The sequence below is a fragment of the Neodiprion lecontei genome, chromosome 2, assembly GCF_021901455.1.
Source record: "Neodiprion lecontei isolate iyNeoLeco1 chromosome 2, iyNeoLeco1.1, whole genome shotgun sequence".
Lineage (NCBI taxonomy): Eukaryota > Metazoa > Arthropoda > Insecta > Hymenoptera > Diprionidae > Neodiprion > Neodiprion lecontei.
The window spans coordinates 43,796,819-43,814,052 of NC_060261.1; the positions used below are offsets into that span (position 1 = coordinate 43,796,819).

The following is a 17,234-nucleotide window of genomic DNA, read 5'->3' on the forward strand; positions in this document are numbered from 1 at the left end:
TTGCCACATATTCTGAGTGCATACGAGGGAGCTTACCCAGACCTTCTTTACCTAGCTCTCAACTGATTGTAAGCCGCTTTCTCTGCTTTATGCCCCGTAGCTTTGTGAGCGTTGAGTGAGCTTGCCCTCTACTATTTTAAAACTACTCGACAATTGTCTAACTTTCTACAAATTTGCCAATTCAAGCGTGTGGGTTCTTATGCTGTGGTTCCTAGTTTGTGGAAAGGCGTTTTAAGACCCAACAGTCATCACTGACTTCGTCCTAATTTCGTAACTCGTCGAACGTTCGGAAAGTTTCATACGTATGATTTTGGTGCGGCTTCTTTCCATGCATATCAATTGCTTGACACCCAACGTTTATTTGCCAAAATCACGTACCGATACGCGATGACTCGATATGTGGAACACCGAATGTAGGCGAAAACTATACGACCGTTGGTATTTCTGAGGGAAAAGTTTCCCGGACCAATCTGGGCCACAGATATAGGGTTTCCTTCTCACGATTGTAAGCCAATATCAGTGTTTGTTTACCTCTTAATTTTTTTCGGGGCCTTGAATCACAATGAGATGTTCACCATACAGTGAGGCAGGTCGACAACGAAGTTGATATATTTGCCTCTTTACTATTTATTCACAGCTCCACTGACAGTTGTGTCTTTAACCTAAGTACGATCACGGGCAGTCTATTAACGAATGCAAGAGTACGTCGTATTCGTTGCAGACCTTAATCGAATCACAAGTTCAAATTCCGAATCAACTCACGTCCACGAGAGTCACGGTCAAGCCGCTTAACGGTTCTCCACGTTTTGCAATTCCCGGACGAGATTTACCGCCTTCAGCTCATTGTCAAGGTTTGTCGGGTAGCAATTTTCACCGCATTAAAATATAAGCTGAAATCCGGACCACCCTCGAAAAATCTCGACTAATCAATTCATGCGGACGTTTAGTCTATAGGCATAAATTTTGGAGAAGAATGGAGAGTCAAAATCAGCTTGAGTACTATTTCGTGTTCAGAGTAGATTAGCGATAGTTGAAGTAGCAGCATATGAGAGTCATGTCAATCCTTTTTATGATTTAATCCTTGACCTTTTTCATATCAAAATTGAATGGCTAAAAATACGGCTTTATTGAGACTGCAGCATTCGATTATTCCAAGTCACGCGACAGGTTCCAATCTGATGGAAAAGCTATAAGTTTTGCATCCGTGGTCTCCGTATGAGTCCGATAAATTTTTGATAGTCAAATTTGAACACAGTCTCACTATTCCGGCAAATTTTGCATGCCCTCCGGTTTTCGCAGAGTCTGTTATGAAAATAAATAAGGTACACCCGATTATCTGTATCCTCAGAATAGCTGAACCAACTAATAATGAGTTTGAAAATCACATACTGTGGTCGATATCTGTGAAAATCGCTTTCGTGGAGCATAATTTATATTCTGATAAAAATAAGGTAGAAAAAAAGTTTAACATATAGAAGATAGCGAATAGAATCTGGATTGTAACTATGATCAGGCTAAAAAGAAAAATGTATTTGACAATTCTGATACGGATTGGAATTTATTCGAAGCAAGAAAATGTATATCAACATTTATTCCTGTACTACAAAATTTTCTTGCACATGATGATTTTCAAAGACCATATTAACCACTTATTGTGGTCACAAAAGCGACCGAAGGATAACCCCGAATTAGTTATTACTAGTTTCGACATTAGTCGTCGCTCATCCTAAATTCCAGATGATTGTTTTGACAAGTGACCAAAAGTCATCCATAAGTAAAGAGTACTATACAACAGCCGTGTCACAGCTCGAGGTGCTAAGCTATTTCTCTAGGTTTCTCTTTTTTTTTTAATTCTCCACGGAGAATATCTGGCGACAGAGGCTGTAAGCCAGTCGTTAGTCGTTAGTTCGTCCGTACGATCTCGAAAGAAAGCGGTGATCCTATCTTCTTGTATTTATAAAGCCTATGTCAGTACAATCTGCGCTGCGTGATATTCGATGTACGAGGTGAACGAACGAACAGGACCATGTTACCTCCGAGTCATATAGGACACGTTGTCGCGACTTTGGAGTGTCTACCATAAATACCGGATGAAAGATCAGTATCTACCAACATATGTTCGCGACCGTGTAGATACGCAACAAAATGTACTAATATACACATCTCGTGTACACCATCGTGCGGGGTTATGACTATCAAATATCCGAAAACTTGACCATCGAACGATCCTTGTGTTTTTGCGGTTCTTGCGGTCAAACAAATAACCACACAACACTGTGCACGTTATACGGATTATTTGCTTTCTTTACGGGAACTCGAAAGGTGGGACGCTTTGCGGATGAAAATTTTCGGCCACATGCGATACGGCAATGCAGAAATCCCCGTCAAAGGTCGAATGTGCAATTAGAACTGGACCGGACTCGGCGTGGAAAAATATCTCTTACAAGACGTTATTACCGCAGCTACTATGATCCTCAGAGGCGCGAAAAAGTCTCTCACTTATAAAAACAAATTTCGCAGCAACGAAAAGTGTCGGTGCTTATAAGGCTGTGCCAACATGCACGCTTACCTATCCGTCAAGCCAAGAACCACCGGAGGCTTGCAGCGCTAGGTTAGCAGTTACGTAATCGCAAAATAAGGTATTGCTCGTGTTAAGAGGCTGTGCTGGTCACTTTGTACCGGCATCACCGACAACCGCGAAAAAGTGAATGTCTGCAGAATTGTATTCAAGTCGCTAAGTGGTAACCGCCAACACTTTAGCGGACTATGTGGTCTACCCGGCAAAGTAAACTCCAGGTATCAGGTACATGCGCTCGAAGCAAACATGCACGACGAAGGCTCAATTCCTGTGACCCGGAACGATTCTAATTCCCTGCTGAAATGCACGGTAGATATTTTCGCAAACTATCTAAGGAGCAAATCAACGCATCTCCACGATTTCGTGTCTAATTTTGTATAAATTACGATTCATTCTAGTGTATTGCCCAAAGTGAGAACTTGAGTATGCATCACTAGATCAAGATCTACCGAATTTGTCATGTCTTTTTTAGGCCAAATGCGGGCAAAGCTACATCAGCAAGACGACATTTTGCCCCGAGACTTTCGCTGGCACGAGGAAGTTACCTTTTTCTCAAATATCCATCTAAGGACGACGGTACCAACCTGGAGAATGTTCGTGACTTACGTCTAGAAAGGCACCACAGCGTGCGGCGAGACGTTATGCAACCGTGGTGCTGTATTGGGTACCGAAACAACGCACGTGGGTTATGCGAAAAAAGAGCTCGGTCACAAGATGATAACGGATATGTAGAATAATTTATGCACCGTGAAGCATATATGGGTGGTTGCTTGTGTAGTTAGACAAGGATACGGCCAGACGGACGAGCACGACAGGTGTATGGTAAATTTTTTTGTTGCAGAATGTGGTTATCTTACAATTCAACCGAAGGACAGCGATGGGAGAATTTCAGGACAATTTAAATAATTTTTACACGATCGACTCCGGTCGACCTCGCCCTGTTTCTTGACATTTGACGACTTTTTCATCGAACGCGTCAAATCGAATGGATCGATCAGAGATGTAATTCGTGTATCTAAAATTATGGTCCGACAGGAACTCTTCTCGTGTCGCTCGGTATTCAAGGATATCAGGCGCCGCTCCAAAACTTGCGGTACGTGAAAAGACTGCCGGCTGGTTCGAAACAGGTTGCAGAACCTTTTACCCGAACATGTCGCACTATGCATATATGCTTGGCATCCCGCGGTGCATGAATCAGGCGAACCGACAAATTTGTACGTAACCTCATGTTTTCCGCCTGTGTTTTTACTTCTCGCGTACTTCTTGTACGAATTTTAATTAGCTTCGTTCCGCATCTCTCACCGGCGGACACCCGTTTCTCCTTTACATTTCGAATCTCACATTCCGAGTCTCGAGAGACACCCAGTAGGTTAAACCGATCCCGTTTTCCATTTACAACGACTCTAGAAAGTTCAGTAACCGCTTGCAATGAAACATTTTTCAGTAAAGACAATCACGGCATATATTATAGGCACCTGAGATACGATATGACACGATAGAGAAAATCTATCGCATTAGGGATCGTTCGCGGACGAGATGCGGTGTGAAGATACAACAGATACCTACCTGGGCATGTCCCTCTAATGCGAATTCCCTATGCACTTTCTCTCATTGTTCCAAGCGAGCCTAGCCGGATCTCAGTCGAGAGCAGCCTAACCTCCGAAGACCCTTCAAGATTTAAAACTACTAGTTGCAGGGCAGAAGTCATGCCACAGTTGTTGCGTCAAGTACACACTATTGGACAATCGAAGATGCAGAAGGACTGATGGGTTGACGGTGAGTGATTCAAATTGATGTGGCTACTGCGTCCGATCGGTGAAATCAAATGAAGCAGATAAGCTTAAGTTGGTAGGATAAAGTGACTCTGAGTCTGATGGACAGCCACCTTGTTTGGTGAGGATGAGAGAAACCCGAGTGAATGCTTTTAGTTTTGGTTTGTTGGCCTCCACTGCTGCAGTACGGAGCTAAGCGTTTTCAAAAGCACCATGCATTCGGATTACGCAAATGAGTCAAACATGCCGACAACTCGCCTGCGGCAGGTTGTTCGTAACATAAATGTCACATACTCACATCTCTCGTTTTACAAACCAGCTGGATGGTTACAAATGTTCAATACTGGCTGGAATTTAGATTTTCTGAATGAGATAAGGAAACTGATTAGAAAAATTACTATCAATTGATTCAAAGAAATCCAGAACAAACGAAAAGTTTCTCAATTCAGTGATAGATGAGTGACCTGCACAATTCTGTATCGAGTTTTATTCCATTATTACTCGTTATACCGTTGCATCGTACCTGAAAAAATTTCGCAAGCGTAACCTAGTTGTCCCCGAACAAAATGTCAAACCAGTGGTACCCGACATATGCTACACGAGCTGATATCATTAAAATCCAAGTCCAGCTCGTTGAGTAACGCGTAAAAATAATCATACGTCTCGAGGCGGTGCAGCAAGCAGCAGCGGCAGCAGCAACATCGCTACCACCACCACAACCACCACCGTCACGAATCGAGTGAAGATTCTGGGCTCCAGTTAAATTTAAGCTTCCCGCGAAAAAGATGTTAACCGAAGACTCGGCCGAAGTCAATTAGTCCCAGCACCCGAGTGATCTTCACCGGATCGTTGATACCTCGACGAAGAAGGCGAACGGTTCGTAACTATTATCTCTCCGTTCTGCAATTCAATCGCAGAGTTACACGCAACTAGACAGCACTAGCCGGAGGCACATAGTACGAATAAAACTAGCAGTTTATCGTCCATCGCAGACAGCTTGGCTACACGTGCCACGGTGCTCACTTCATCATTTTTAGCATATTATTCTGCCCCCCATTGACTTATCGTGCCTGCGCCTGTCGCATCGAGGTGCCAATGAAATTTTTCAGCCAAAATCAGCTGCCCTGTATCGCAAACGCGCCATTGCAGCATACATACTAGTCTTGGTGTACTTTTTTTCTTCAATACCATCGCGGCTGGCCGACTCGTCGATAGTGCAAGGCATATGTCCGCGTTTTGTTGTACTTGTGCCATACCGGTTGTAGTTGTCAGTTGTTACATCACGAAGGATAACAAGGCGTTGACAACAATCTCCGAATTCGATAGATCGAGAACTCGCCTCGACGCAGCATTCTCCCTCTCATTCCTCATTCTGGAACAAATAGAGCAGCGTTGTTCGCGGTGCTGCAACGCTTTCAATGTCCCGAGACCATGAGTGGGGTAGGGAGGCAGGTATGCGCCAAGTTCTGCACCGATACGAAGCATAGGGAATAAATTGTATAAAAATTGACAAGTGACCGAACACGCAGACTGTGTGTGGCTAGGCTGCAACGCGGTAAAGATTTCTGCTTCCTTTGACATTCTCTTTCAGAAGCAGCCCAACTCCATCCGTGAGTCTAGAATACACGTCCTAACGCCCGATAGGTCCGAATGTGCACTTAGGTGGGCCTATACCTACTTTATACCTCTACTCAATGGCATTGCATAACTTCTAGATCGTTGCTAACAGATTAACGATGAGCTATATGTATGTTTCTCAGAACACATACATCATAATATGCATACATGCTGCAGGCACGGCGCTCGCAGGGTGCACGTAACTATAGTAGCGGCATCGGTGCTGTTCGTAAATTTGTCAAGTGCCGATGATGACTTAATCAAAAGCGAAAATAAACGCACACTATAATATTTCACCCCCTCGGTGGCTGCCAGGTAACGATGACGCGTATGTGCCAGTGCATGTATCGGTGGTATTGCCAGGAGCAGTACGATGTGGTCGAAAATCAGTTTTCCAACAATTATTGAGGTAGAGTAGTATTTCATATGACGTAAAATTTTTTTTTTTAGTTATTGTTTGATTTGCATCGTGCTTCGGTTAAATATGTTATTTAACAGTGTAATTTTTTATGCTTTTGGTATTTTTAGTACACTTTCCGAGAAAAAGAATAGGTATAAATGTATCTGTGCAATCTTTCATACTTCGGGTTACTACGATCTGATACATTCGTGAAACTATTTTGACTTATATCAGTTGAAATAGGTAAAGTTTTGTTTGTTATTTCACCGAAATGTAGAAAACGACGTCATATTAAACACCATACCTAGTGAGTCAAATAAGGGATGCACTCTAGCCTGTGATTGGTTCGGCGTGGAAACGGATCAACATGGTTTGATATTTTTTTTTGTTCGGCGTGCATAAGCGTCTCTTTCTTTTCATTTATATCGTTTGAGTGAAGAACAGTTCAGAGTAAATTGCAAGCTCGGTGAAAATTATTTCGAGCAATTGCAAAAATAGCCTTGAGTGTTGATGAATTATAACATCCATCTTAGGTTGAAATATTTGAACGGTCTTTTCAGTCCGAGTTTCCGCTACACATAATTTACAAAACTTATCGTCATTGATTTTATTTCTCAAGTTTAAAAAAATTTAAAGGCCAGAAGTGCTCGTGTGCAGAAAGCGAACAAGTAATACGAAGGTTGGAACTCTGTCATTAAAGCAATGCGCTATTCACAAGACAACCTTGAACGATATTTTGTAGATCGATAGTTGTTAGTCATTCTGAACACTGAGTTACCAAATGAACCCCATGAGTGTACTCCGAATTCACCAAATCGGGTGTCCGTACGGCATGTAAGACTGAGAAAAATAGGAGAAGCTCTCATTGATATTTATATAATCGGAAAAATTTCACACAGAGTTATATTTCAGAATAAACCATTCTTGTCGTAATCTACTATTTCCCTGTGCTAAAATAGTTAGTCATGTACAATAAGGTGGTCTTTAAAATGGTAATTTTTGAATTTCAACCGCCTCACGGACCCAAACCGGCTCTAAATACTGTTAAAATAATTCTTTAATTTTTCTGGTTTTTATCTCAATTCTAATCCGTGCCCGCAAGAGCGTGGATTTCCCCATTGAATCCTTTCTGGGGCAAATCAAATTCGATACAGAGGTTCTTGGGTTGCTGATTACGAATCTGAAATTGAAATTTGCAAATTCAAAATGGCGGATCCAATATGGTGGACCAAAATCCAAAATCCACCCTGTTCACAGCAAAGAACGGCTCCCCACCTCTGTTACTTCAAAGAGATATGCGAGTTTTCGATTACCAATAATTCGGCAACCTAGAGCGGCGTTAACAGACCGTCGAGGTCGATGAGTGTTGACAAAGAACCAAAAATGCCAAATGAATTTACATATACATGTATAGAATGGTGTTCTAGATTTGATATGTAGGTTATTGCATCAATAGTTAAAATGCGTTTAAAAAATTCCGAAGTATTTGGTTTCTCATACATCTTATCGGTCCCTGAGAATCAAAATTGACTGAGATAAATTTCTATCAACAGATGCGTGATCCGTGTGAAATTCTTTCATTACAAACAAATGTTAGCTGTAATTTGTTGAAAATAATTGTTGCTTGAATGTTCACTACTATAAATTCCAGAAATCAGTCTGTTAATATGTCAGAACAACTTATGGTCCATGACCAGATGTATTATACCATTAAATACGTAATGACGAAAGAACTTGAATTAGGTGGCGAAGTTAATATTCTAGCGATAAGTTGCGTCCCTGAAGACATTAGGAGCGCAATTATTACCAGCTAATAGAGCTACTCGTAGCCTGAGACCGGTCCATTACATTAATCTCGGTATATCAGGCCGAATAATAAAACGGACCAATCGCAGGCCACAGTACCTCGCAAAATTCGTTCCCGTTAATAATTGATCGTCAGTTGAGCGGCTGATCGCGATAGTCGGATTCTACTTACGGAGTACACGTTTCGTGTATGGTTAAAAATCGGTGCATCTCGGTCACATTTCATTAAGCGTCGAAATTTTTATTTCGCTTCACAGGGGAATGAAATTTCAAGATTTTTCAAATTTATTCAGCACTCCCTATCAGCACTGGTGACCGTCATGAAAAAACTAACGAATGACAATTTTGCATTTGAATGATTCTATTCGTGCAAAGTTCCGAGATATGATTATTAAAAATGTTGTTTCGCACGTCCGTCCCTCTATATTAGGAAGCCTGATGTCCGATACATTTGATTGCCATCTTTTCGTTAGACAAAAAGATAATGCTATTGAGTAAACATTCACCAAAACCCGTTTAGTGTTCTTTAATCTATGAAATAAACCTGTCTCATTATACACCTACCGATTCTCTTGAAAGATCAAAATATTATTCGAGGTGCTCCGCGCCCCGTGCCGATTCGAATGCAGGTAGGTAAGAGGTACATGGATGTACCAGCGTATATTAATACCGCATCGTCGATGATGTTACCAGCGTATTATGCAACGGCCCCGTAACTTCTTAAACGGAAATTACACCCAGTTACATAAAAACGTATTATATTCTCAAGTGGGCGGGCAGCTTCACCGGCGATCAGTGCCCAGCCTGCGTTCATCGACATACGTAATCTATGATATACCTACACTCGCGAACATCGAAGTCGAAGAAATTTTTAACGATCATCGAGAGCGAGAGTGGGACGTGATCGGTTGTTTGAAATCGATGATCGGGTCCTACACGTTTCTGATCCATTTTATCACCTCGAACGTTCTATTGAAATCGAATGACGTACGTCGAGCTGCACCGAAGCGTCCGGGCATCCAGGTTTTCGATCACCCACGAGGTGTCGCCCCTTCGATATCCATATCCCACTGGAATCCCGGCGAATAAGTTTATCGCAATTATCGGCCAGACAACTCTGCGCTGTTGCGGGGTCATTAGCTATGGGTAAAAAATACTCATTTGACTGCAACGTTGTTTTAATTACAGGGCGGCGGGTCGCTTTCCTTCCTCCCATACACGTCCGAGTAGCGCAAAAACGAGATCCACTTACGCGATACACATTCACAAATTATAATTCTGATCAATTTGATATTAATGATATCTTGCCACTGCCCTGGGCGTGTACGCTCTTGTGAAATGTAACGTGGCCGTTGCGGTAGGGGTACACATACACCGACCTCCCAGCCGTAGGCTTGCGTAATCGCTGCTCGCGATTACTATCGCAACGGACGGCTGTTTTATTATCATGTTATTTATTGTTTCTTGGCTTCGTTCTTTTTTTTTCTTTCTTTTTTTTCATTACACCTTTTCCCAACATATAGTTCGGTTCGTTCCATCTTCGGCAATGGATTCCTGCCTCCGGGTGACCACCGCGAATACTCGACAGCTCTTGCCACATTAATTTCCCATCAATACTATACAAGCCGGGATTTCGAGCGATTGGGTAACTCGGAACTTACTGATCAAGGTTCGTTACCCCGTTCTGTAAAGTGGGAAACCCTGCTCTTGAATCGTCACATGTATAAAGAAAATCGTCTCATTTTCCTCTATTCTTGCACACATACTGTGTATGTGTATGTACTAAGAACCACTTATCGTATCTTCTTGTCGAATTTTTCAAATCTGTCACTTGTAATTTTGACCTTCCAAACGACGCTTTCGTAAAATTCTCTGATATTCCCATATTTTCTAGGTCACTGCTGCAGCCTGCGGATGTCAACGCGTAGGAATCAGTTTTGGTGGGAGTTCAAACGAGCTCGAGGTGTACAAGATTTAATCTCGTAATAAGTTTTTATTCCATTCTTTCCGTCGCCGGAGATGAAAATCTGGTTGTCACGGCACAAGAATGGGCCGCGAACAGCGACGACCTTGAAACCCGTGGCAAATCGTAGGCGACAATTACCTACATGATGTTCCGCCAAAGTATGCGTTACATTGTACAGGCATCGCCCGGGCGCAAGGCAGGTGAAGTAATATCATCGTGTGTTAGGAAGCTCTTGAATACAGGGTGTCCCAAAATTTACGCAAGAAGTAATTTTCATAGAAGACACAGGTTTGTAGTTAAAAATTGAAATTTTTTCATTGATTCGTAATGTATACGGTTATATATGGAGTAGGATATCGGATAAAATGGCCTCCTCAGCTTTGCTGGAACATTCGCACTGTTTTGTTGAAATTTTCCTGCAGCTTTAATTTCCCATTTTGGTGATCAGAATCGGCCACCCGGACCATGCGATTTAGCGCCGTTGGACTTTTGCCTTTGGGGTTTTTTCAAGTCCAAGGCTTATACAAACAAGCCGACGACCACGCATATCTTGAGGGAGGAAATTGAGCGCTGGATCGACGAAATTCAGCCACATTTATGCAAAACGGTCTTGGGAAAATTCAACAAAAGAGTACGCATATGCCAGCAAAGCCGTGGAGGCCATTTTACCCAATATCCTATTTCATACATAACCCTATACCGTATACTTCACGAAACTATACGATAAAAAAATTAATTTTGAATCACAAACCTGTGTTTTCTGTCAAAATTACTTCCTGCGTGAATTTCGGGACACCCTGTAGAATCAACGCAGTTACAATACATTGTAGTGTTAATAACGCGCCGACGACTCCCGTAATATTGTATATAGCTACACGGCCTACTGCCATTGTCCATTGTTCGCGATCTACACCTGTTCGGGCGGCAGACTCACTTTGGACTTCTGGGTCAAGGAAGACCCAGTTGCCGGGGCGAAAGACAATTACACCGAAGCATTGCCGTATCGTCGTATAGATACGTATACGTGACAAGCACCGGTGTATGCGTGCACAAGTTCGGTATTTTATAACGTTCCGATGGTGCTACGGATTTTGTGTTGTACGTACCGCACGTGTAAAATGGAGTTCAGGATCGGATCTCAAGATCCAGCAGAATGATTCCCGGTCAGTTACAGGTTCACAATCAGATTTATTGACGGAGTTTTGAACCGTCAGTTGATTCCTCAATTCATTCTGAGCTGTGATCCCCGAGGGAAAAATTGATCCTTCCAATCATTGAACTGAGAAGACGAAAATAGATGTTATTATTCCCATGAAAACACTATCCGACGCTTTTAGAAATACCCGATCAGCTTACAGTGTCCCTGCAATTAATCTACTTGGTATTTTTATACTCTAATTGTTAACGAGACGTAACCAGAATATTTTAGACACAGAAATAAAAAAATCGACTACCGATGCCTGATCATGAGGCAACGTTTCGAATCAAATATCAATCGCAGAAGATTTGACAGATTGAAATAAAATGCAACATCATCGACACGGTATTCTGATCCATCAAAGTCACAGATAGATCCTTTTTTATTCCTATACTTTTTGTAAAAGTGCAAATTAGGATACACGCACTTTTTCCAACGATTGAGAATGATGATCCCGCGCCTGCCAGACCTGTACAACCAGGACATTAATCCTGTGCGTCCGACATACGCGAGTAACGATTACCGCGAGGGCTTACACTCGTGCCTCTATTCATACTAACGTGGCAACGCTCACGTTTCAGGATTTGTGCCACGGTGACTGCATTCTTGAGCGGATAAAAACGGGGCAAAAGAATAAAGCTTGAGAAACCTCTCGTTCTCGGATCGTTACGAGCACTGGCAGTATGAGTGCCAGTGCAGTTCATGTTGCACCCGACTACGTCGTGGCGCCTGATCGACGCTCGAGTCCCAGCTTCGTTCGATTCTACATGTGATGTATGGGACATCAACGAAGGACATCCAAGGTTCAGCCGTTGGGAGCGGGGTTGAAATTCCGAATTTGACAAGTTCCGAAAACGCCACAATCCGAATTTTGTAGTGGCGAAACTCAAAGTAAAGAAATCAAACTTTGACGAAACATCCAAGTTTTGAATGGTCCGAAACCCGACGCTCAAAATTCAGAAAATGCAAAGGTTCGAAAAGGCGCAACTCCGACAAGTCAAAGTTCCGAAAGTGCGAAAATGAGAAAATTTAAAAATCTGAAACATTGAAATTCCGAACGATCGAAGATATTCAGTTCTGTAAATATCTTTTTAGGTGAAATTTCACCACCTTCATCTTCTTTTGTTTTGGGATTTTCGATATTTTCACGTTCGGAATTCTGTTCGTTCCGATTTTCCGTTTTTCTGATGTTTTACACAGACTCGTTGAGTAAACTACGCTGTCTGGGTATATTTTAATTTTCCGTATTTTACTCTATCGAATCTTGAATTTTCGGAATCTCACATTTCGGAACTTTGAGCCGTCGGGTTCCCGACCACTCGAAACTGTGTTGTATCGTAAAAGTTTGATTTCTCCACTTCATGTTTCGCCACCAAATAATTCAGAACTTTTCAAATTCGGTTCTTCGACCCCGCCCGAGCCGCTGCAAGTAACCTCACACGAACAATCCACGTGGGTAGCTCCGATCGACATTTTTAGTGGTCATGATCTTTTGAGCGCATTTCTGTCCCCATATAATACCGCACGAATAGGTATAAGTAATGCTTTAACGACAGAGTAATTTTTCTCTGAATGTCTCTAACGAGATTGCGTTTTTGTGTTTCAGGAAAACATTGTTATGATATCTTAAAAGAAAGCTTGGACACGTGCGTTCACTGCTGTATATCAACAGCCGATCAATTATGTAACGATACAAGAAAATGTACGATACCGACTTCGCTAGTTGCGTGGGAGAAATTAATCTTCAGCCTGTCAAAAATTAAAAGTGTTGCAACTTTTGATCAGCAATATATGATTGATGTTATTTCATTCGTAAGTCGTATAGAAACTAATATGTTCATGTATCAGAGTATTTGAATACAAAAAGTTGAAAACGCGTTTGTGGAAATAAATTAGATAGTAAATTTCGAACTCGTATAGTATATAATGCACATAATATTAACAATTTCGAATTCTTGTTATTGAATTTTCTCAAGCCTGCGTACCTATTGTAATGATTATCCCAAATCAATCGTAATTTCTTTCTTCTGTTACGTCTGCAGCAAAAAAATGTCTTCCTCCAATAATTATCGTAAAATATCAATAAAAAAAATCATAGAGTTAATGAGTTGACAGTAGGATATTGAACAATAAATTCATAAATCTGGCTAATAACAAATTTAATAACGATGTGTATAACTCAAATTGCGTAGCAATTACAAGCCTTCGTTATTTATTCGTAATCGTTTTAACAATCGTTTACGTTTGTAATAATCCTTGAAATGTTTTATTTCCTAATTGATAATCGTGAAGCACGAAGACTGGGCTCATTGTTCCAGGTCGATTTATAATTAATATGTAGAAGAATTTTGAAAAAGGGGAAAAGCCCGGAACTCGAAAGGACAAATAATGAATCTAAGTATCGTTATAATTGTGTAATTTCAATCTTATGAACGCTGTTCCTCGAGCATAACATGCACTACGGCCGTGGAATATACCTTGTGAGGTGGTATTTTATACTCCGTCACATGGGCCATAATAAAGCACTTTTTCCTCCACAGAATAACGCTAATTTTAAGTGAGATATATCTATCAAGCTTGTCTATTTTCTACTTTTGTATCGCATTACGAGAACTATCTTCAAGAACATCGCTTCGAGGAAACCGGATATCGCAGCACACAGGACAGAATATCGCCAAACTGATTCCGGGTGGATGCCTGCAAGGATTGCGAACAGGGTCATGCTTAGTGCCCAGCGCAAAGTGCCAATGCAGACTTTCGATGACTAGACTCAAACAAAATACCGCTACAGCCGCTTGGATGCGTCGCCGACGGATACGCGAATCGTCGACGACGCTTATCAGCCTGGTGCTGAAACAACCGCCTATTTCGCCATCAGCTCTCAAATAGAAGCGTGTTTTATATATAATTCTCTGTTTTTCTTCTACAATTCTCGTAAGGGAGGTTTTCTTTTACATATCTATTTTGTAAAGCCACAAAGTTAATTGTATTATATCTTTTCTCTTTTCTTATATTTTCTCGCCGTTTTCTCTGCGTTAGCCACGTGAGCTGGTACCTTTCCGTTTTCTTATATAATACCGCAAGTAACTTCACGACTGGTCAGCACTTACTTGTTTAATCTGTAGTGACTATTGCCTTTTTCCTTGATCTTGTTGCTTGAATTGATTAATTACCATTTCATTGCTTACGCTTGTTTAGAATACCTTCAATTGCCTTGCTTTACTTGAATTTCATCATTTATTGTTTCTCTGTAGTGATTGGTAAATTAGTTAGCCTATAAATTCTCACAGTTTATCTTTGTCTCTTATTATCTTTTCTCTCTCGTCACTTAGTCTTTTCTATAACTTCTCTAATTTGATTGTAAGTTGCTTTCTTACCTAATATCTTTAAATAATTAAGGAAGTTGTAACGACGTTACGCGGCTAATCAAAATTCGGTTGCGTTGCGTGTCTGACCAGCGTAAGTAATAGGTTTTTCAGAGTTTGGTAACGTCGCGTCATCTTATTGCAAAAGCTTTGTATACTAACTCTATATACCTCCACGATCTGTCACGCATAAAATCCATTTCTTTTTCATTTATAGCCGAAAAGTAACTATAATACAACAATGTCATGTTTTACGCATGTGTTGCGCTGTTGCCACGTCACAACGTGTTACGGCCTGCACAGCTGGGTACAATCTCAGACATGTATACATGTTTGTAAATAATTTTTTCCAATATCATGGAAGTGATGAATAATTCTGAAATATGTTTCTTTATTGTTATTAGACTTGCTTCTACTTGCAAAAAAAATTTCATTGAAATTTCAATGTCACTTCATTGCAAATTGAATTGATAACTTCAATTCCCGTTCATTCCTCCATAAGAATATGTGTAAAATGAGCGAAGACATATTTGCTTACATCTCATAAACAATGCCGTGAACCGATACAAAATTTCGATCTGGTGATTGAAATACATTATTCCATTAAATTGCCAATTTTATCGAAAACTGTCTTTCTGAAAACAATATCTTTATCCTTAAGTATCACTAATAATCAGATCGCTGTCTGCGCCGAATGGACCAGGATTTCCACCCTCGAAATTATCTTAAATATCGTATCCGAGGAAACCCTTGCGTTACAACCTACATTCATACGCAGTGCAACAAAATAATGACGAGCTTACGAATCCTCGCGATATTGAGATCGTTCTATTTACGGGGAATGGACACGTGCAAAGTTTGACGTCATTCAAACCGATTCGACGGCACGCCAACTGATTAGACCGAACGTGAAGGTGAACAGGCCATTATAACAGACAAGTATGTCTCTTCGTATACTGGCAATATCTTGATCATTTATACGGCAGATTGAGGAAGGATAATTAGTTGTAGAGAGAAAACAGCAGCTCGGGACAACCTGCGCCGCATTGCGTTCAAAGTATAAAAATAAAATAATAAAATGATAATCTTTATGGTACAGATCAGGAATAGCTAATTTGAATATCAAGCGACGCTGCGCAGTCGCTGCTGGATTCGTAGATCTTCGGTTACAGATGACGAATGGCATGTTTAAAGGCAGTTACGATAGAAATATAAGCCTAGTTTGATAGTTCGATGGTTATTATTTCGAAACTGGATCCGAAGGTTGTCACTGTGGCCTTACTGTAACGTTCTGCAAGTTTTTACATGGGGCTGAATACACAGAGAATTTAAAAAATAATCGCTTGCACTCGATGAAAAAAAGGGAAAATTAGACAAAATGCTTCTCAGTTTGGGTAATAATGAATCCTGGACCGAATTGTCCAACTCGCGGCATTCGTACATAAGCGTTCTCCAGCAACTCAGCGATTTTTTTTTTCCTCCCCTCACCATGCTTACGTCATGCAGCCTCGCTAAGCCGTCACCACGCCACTGCCGGACGATGGAAAACCGGAGAACTAGACAGCCAATCAGCATTCCGCGACAGCGGAAGTCAACGATAGCGGTAAGTTAGGCTATAAGAATTTCATGAGATGAAAACCAATTGGATCGGGAAAATTTTATCGTGACCGATAGCGCGTATGTTAGAAGCATGTTCGAATTTCGGCTCCGCGTAGCGAAGCTCGGCACTTGAGGCCTGGCGACAGTGCGCGAGCGTTGTGATTGAGTAGAAAAGAAAAAAAAATTTAGGTTTGTGTGCGCCACGGCCGAGACCAGGGTTGGAGACTTTTTGGTGTGGTTGCGAAGCGGTAAGAGCTGTTAATTCTTTGCGAACATATTTCGAGTACGATTTAGATCGGCGCACCGACCAACGGTTGGCCAGTTAATAATTGAGTTAGTGGAGCACTTGAAATTTGTGTGCCGATCTCCTTGTGTGATGGCCATAGCCTGAGTTCTCGCGATAACGCGTAGAGTAACTTTTGTTCATGTATCGTCTAGAGTAGAGTCACCGTTTTGAGTCGAGTCAAACTTGTTGCAAATTGAGTTCAGCCAAATTCCGCCGCACGGGGTCCTGTCGAGTCAGCTTATGTAAAAGTGTCACCTCTCGTGTAGGTCGCATATCGTCGCGCGTGAGCGCTCGGTTTAGCGGAGCGATTTGTGAACTTTGGAGTAATTGCGGGTACGGATTGAGCGCGGATGCGTCGTGCTAAGCGTCATGCGATTACTGTTGAAAAAAAACAGAAAAAAAAACGTCGAATTACAAATAATAATTAGAGGTGAGACTAGCGCGTCGAATAAGGTTTCATTTTAGTTATTGCCCTGGTGGTTTATTATTATAGTCTGGCGATTAGCGCTGTATCTCGTAGAGAACAATCGCGGTTAGCGCGTCACGTAACAATTTGTTTCTATTTTTTTGTTTATTACTAAGAATGCAACTAGCGCAAGTAGACTTAAGGTTTCTTATATAGTCGGTTTTTATCAGTTCTGTTCGTT

General features: G+C 41.4%; 1 protein-coding gene and 1 long non-coding RNA gene across 8 annotated transcripts in view; one reads left to right on the forward strand and one right to left on the reverse strand.

The window, feature by feature from the left end:
- LOC107227821 (angiopoietin-2) overlaps positions 1 to 17,234 on the reverse strand; it is a 67,723-nt gene that overhangs the window by 24,123 nt on the left and 26,366 nt on the right. The window lies entirely within an intron of this gene.
- LOC124292866 lies at positions 5,126 to 13,281 on the forward strand. Its single transcript, XR_006902809.1, has 3 exons — positions 5,126 to 5,226; positions 11,919 to 12,789; positions 12,944 to 13,281. It is a non-coding gene; the product is annotated as an uncharacterized LOC124292866 (long non-coding RNA).